The sequence below is a fragment of the Rhipicephalus microplus genome, unplaced genomic scaffold, assembly GCF_043290135.1.
Source record: "Rhipicephalus microplus isolate Deutch F79 unplaced genomic scaffold, USDA_Rmic scaffold_179, whole genome shotgun sequence".
Lineage (NCBI taxonomy): Eukaryota > Metazoa > Arthropoda > Arachnida > Ixodida > Ixodidae > Rhipicephalus > Rhipicephalus microplus.
The window spans coordinates 282,826-287,473 of record NW_027464750.1 but is presented as its reverse complement, the minus strand read 5'-3'; the positions used below and the strand labels follow the sequence as shown (position 1 = coordinate 287,473).

Sequence of the window (4,648 nt, the reverse complement as noted above, 5' to 3'; positions counted from 1 at the left end):
TCAGAATACACGATTTCGACGATTAAGTATGACAATACAGCGCAGCCATGGCATCAATTAACCTAATTGAAGCATTTTTCATTGTGTATGGTGTCCGCTCAAGAAGCAACAAACATCGATGCGACGCGATTAAAGCACTCCCAGAGAACGTCAGTGTCTTCTCACCGACAGCCACCGGTCGCACTCGCCGGCACTTCTCTAGCTTTTGCACGGGAACTCAGAAGTGGCAATTCGTATGCTTGGTGAACCAATATGATAGCGTAATGTTTTCGGCACACTGAATTCGTTTTGGCCAAGCTGTTATGTAGTTGTTGCTTTAGCGAGAGAGCTACAGCATTGCGCTGGCACGACCGCCCTCTACATTGCGCGAAAAGCATCCCAATACTCAATCAAATAAACTAGGCGGGCGAATCTATGGAATGAGCCTAGAAGCGTCATAAAGCGTGAGCAGATGTCGCCCTTTAGAACGAGCGCGAAACGGATATTAAACTTGGCAGACCCCGCCGGTAAACTGTTGCTGCTCCCCAGTCCACTTGTTTTTTTTTCTTGAAGTTGTGAATTGTAAAAAAATAGCACTAGTGCCATTAACACAGTGGCAATCGTTACAGGCCGCAGTTGCCTTTGTTTATTAAATGTGCAATTTTTAGTAGCAGGTGTATATCTTGTCTATGTTGTGTACTCGACAAACATAAGTTGAACCGTACGTTAGTATGCCAACTAAGTATTCAACACACCATCAACGTCATGTTGGTGTGGCGCAGTCGTTAGTGTCTTCGAATCAAAATCCACAGGTTGCACGTTCGATCTCCCGGGGCGCCTTGTTTTTTTTTACAGGACAGGTGTTTTTAAACCGTTTCTATGGAATTCTTTTTTATTTTTTGTGGCAGCTCGTCACGGTGATTCTGACGTCATTTCGCGCTGAAGCGTTGACGGCACTGCAGCACCCACCATACGCACCATGCACATTGGTGGGCGTTTTCCACCATTCACCCACTACATTAATCCACTATAATGGTGGGTGGTTGTTTCCACCATGCCCACCATACGTTTTTTTTCGATAGGGTACTGTCTCCGTTGCGCAAATGCCTAGCGCGATAGGCTGTTAACCGAAAGGTTGGAATTTCGAGCCCTCCCGGGAGTGGTGTGTTGCCTTTTTCTTTGCGCTGATAGCTCTGAAGAAATGTTCTGACGGTGGTGAGAGTGGAGCACGACAGTCTCCGTGGCGCTATTGCCTAGCGCGTTCGGCCGTTAACCGAAAGGCTGGAGGTTCGAGCCCACCCGGTGGTGGTGCGGCGCTTTTTTTTCTTTGGGCTGATAGCTATGAAGAAATGTTCTGACGGTGGTGAGAGCGGAGCACGACTTTCTCCGTGGCGCAATTGGCTAGCGTGATCGGCTGTTAACCGAAAGGTTGGAGGTTCGAGCCCACCCGGTGGTGGTGCGGCGCTTTTTTCTTCTTTGCGCTGATAGCTTTGAAGAAATGTTCTGACGGTGGTGAGAGTGCAGCAAAAATGTCTCCGTGAAGCAATTGGCTAGCGCGTTCGGCTGTTAACCGAAAGTTTGGAGATTCGAGCCCTCCCGGTAGATGTGTGTTGCTTTTTTTTCTTTGCGCTGATGGCTTTGGAGAAATGTTCTGATGGCGGTGAGAGTGCAGCACGAACTTCCAATCACAGGTAATGTTATTAGGTTCCTTCTGTTCAAAAAGAGTCTGACTGATAATACTCCTTACGACTTGTTTATCTTGTTGGGACTGTATTCATTATGGAAAAGTCGCACGATTGATAGGCATGCCGAGCAACCATGGTCGACTAGATCTGTCTTCCGAGAAGCAGCTGCTCAAGTGCGCAGTGTTGTCGACACTTTTGACCCTGTTCCGGAGTCACCTCTCCTTCTTGACGCTTTTGCGTGTTTTCCGGACTTCTGGTGAAGTATGCTCTGTGTACATTACTGTTGATAATTTCATTCATTCAAGAAAAAAAAAGTCTCCGTGGCGCAATATTCTAGCGCGTTCGTATGGTAATCGAAAGGTTGGAGGTTCCAGCCCTTCCGGGAGCAGTGTGTCGCTTTTTTTATTGCGCTGATAGCTTTGGAGAAATGTACAGACGGTGGTGAGAGCGCTGCACTATTGTCTTCGTGGCACATTTGGCTAGCACGTTCGACTGTTAACCGACAGGCTGGAGGTTCGAGCCCTCCCGGGAGCGGTGTGTCGCTTTTTTCTTCTTGGCGCTGAAAGCTTTGGAGAAATGTTCTGACGGTGGTGAAAGTTGAGCACGACTATCTCCGTTGCGCCATTGGCTAGCATGATGGGCTGTTAACCGAAAGGTTGGAGTTTCGAGCCCACCCGTGGCCGGTGTGTCGCTTTTTTTGCTTTGCGCTGATGGCGTTGAAGATATGTTCTGATGGTGGTGAGAGTGAAGCACGACTGTCTCCGTGGCGCAATTGGCTAGCGCGATCGGCTGTTAACCGAAAGGTAGGAGTTTCGAGCCCACCCGTGGACGGTGTGTCGCTTTTTTTGCTTTGCGCTGATGGCGTTGAAGATATCTTCTGATGGTGGTGAGAGTATTGCAGGACTGTCTCCGTAGCGCAATTGGCTAGCGCGATTGGCTGTTAACCAAAAGGTTGGAGGTTTGAGCCCACCAGGGGACGGTGTGTCGCTTTTTTCTTTGCGCTGATAGCTTTGAAGATATGTTCTGATGGTGGTGAGAGCGGAGAACGACTGTCTCCGTGGCTGTCGCAATTGTCTAGCGCGATCGGCTGTTGACCGAGAGGTTGGAGGTTCGAGCCCTCCCGGGAGTGGTGTGTTGCTTTTTTCTTTGCGCTGATAGCTTTGAAGATATGTTCTGATGGTGGTGAGAGTGGACCACGACTGTCTCCGTGGCGCAATTGGCTAGCGCGTTGGGCTGTTAACCGAAAGGTTGGAGGTTCAAGCCCACCCGGTTGTGGTGCTGCGCTTTTTTTCCTTTGGGCTGATAGCTCTGAGGAAATGTTCTGACGGTGGTGAAAGTGTAGCGCGACTGTCTCCGTGTCGCAATTGGCTAGCGCGATCGCCTTTTAACTGAAAGGTTGGAGGTTCGAGCCCTCCCGAGAGTGGTGTGTTGCTCTTTTTTCTTTGGGCTGATAGCTTTGAAGATATGTTCTGATGGTGGTGAGAGTAGAGCAGGACTGTCTCCGTGGCGCAACTGGCTAGCGCGTTCGGCTGTTAACCGAAATTTGGAGGTTCGAGCCCTCCCGGAAGCAGTGTGTCGGTTTTTTTTATCTTTGCGCTGATAGCTTTGGAGAAATGTTTTCACGGTGGTGAGAGTTGCGCATGACTGTCTCCGCTGCGCAATTGGCTAGCGCGATCGGCTGTTAACCAAAAGGTTTGAGTTCCGAGCCCTCCCGGGAGTGGTGTGATGCTCTTTTCTTTGTGCTGATAGATTTGGAGAAATGTTCTGACGTTGGTGAGATTGGAGCACGACTGTCCCCGTGGCGCAATTGGCTAGCACGTTCGGCTGTTAACCGAAAATTTGGAGGTTCGAGCCCTCCCGGGAGTGGTGTGTTGCTCTTTCTTTGCGCTGATAGCTTTGAAGATATGTTCTGATGGTGGTGAGAGTGGAGCACGACTGTCTCCGGGGCGCAATCGGCTAGCGTGAACGGCTGTTAACCGAAAGGTTGGAGGTTCGCGCCCACCCGGTGGTGGTGCGGCGTTTTTTTTTCTTTGGGCTGATAGTCTGAAGAAATGTTCTGACGGTGGTGAGAGAGGAGCACGACTGTCTCCGAGGCGCTATTGGCCAGCGCGATGGGCTGTTAACCGAAAGGTTGGAGGTTCGAGCCCACCCGGTGGTGGTGCGGCGCTTTTTTTCTTTTGGCCTGATAGCTCTGAAGCAATGTTCTGATGGTGTTGAGAGTGGAGCACGACTGTCTCTGTGGCGCAATTGGCTAGCGCGATCGGCTGTTAACTGAAAGGTTGGAGGTTCGAGCCCTCCCGGGAGTGGTTTGTTGCTTTTTTTCTTTGGGCTGATAGCTTTGAAGATATGTTCTCAAGGTGGTGAGAGTGGAGCAGGACTGTCTCCGTGGCGCAATTGGCTAGCGCGATCAGCTGTTAACCAAAAGGTTGGAGGTTCGAGCCCACCCGGTGGTGGTGCGGCGCTTTTTTTTCTTTGGGCTCATAGATTTGAAGATATGTTCTGATGGTGGTGAGAGTGGAGCAGGACTGTCTCCGTGGCGCAATTGGCTAGCGCGATCGGCTGTTAACCGAAAGGTTGGAGGTTCGTGCCCTCCCGGAAGTGGTGTGTTGCTTTTTTATTTGCGCTGATAGCTTTACAGTTATGTTCTGACAGTGGTGAGAATGGAGCACGACTGTCTCCGTGGCGCATTTGGCTAGCGCGTTCGGCTTTTAACCGAAAGTTTGGAGGTTCGAGCCCTCCCGGAAGCGGTGTGTCACTTTTTTTATCTTTGCGCCGATAGCTTTGGAGAAATGTTTTCACGGTGGTGAGAGTTGCGCATGACTGTCTCCGCTGCGCAATTGGCTAGCGCGATCGGCTGTTAACCAAAAGGTTGGAGTTCCGAGCCCTCCCGGGAGTGGTGTGATGCTCTTTTCTTTGTGCTGATAGCTTTGGAGAAATGTTCTGACGTTGGTGAGAATGGAGCACGACTGTCTCCGTGGCGCAAT

General features: G+C 50.5%; 2 non-coding genes across 2 annotated transcripts; both read left to right on the top strand.

Annotated features, from left to right (window-relative positions):
- The first annotated feature begins 3,161 nt into the window (after nt 1–3,161).
- TRNAN-GUU (transfer RNA asparagine (anticodon GUU)) lies at nt 3,162–3,234 on the top strand. Its single transcript has one exon. It is a non-coding gene; the product is annotated as a tRNA-Asn (tRNA).
- Nucleotides 3,235–4,337: 1,103 nt separating this feature from the next.
- TRNAK-UUU (transfer RNA lysine (anticodon UUU)) lies at nt 4,338–4,411 on the top strand. The gene has a single exon. It is a non-coding gene; the product is annotated as a tRNA-Lys (tRNA).
- Nucleotides 4,412–4,648: the final 237 nt, after the last annotated feature.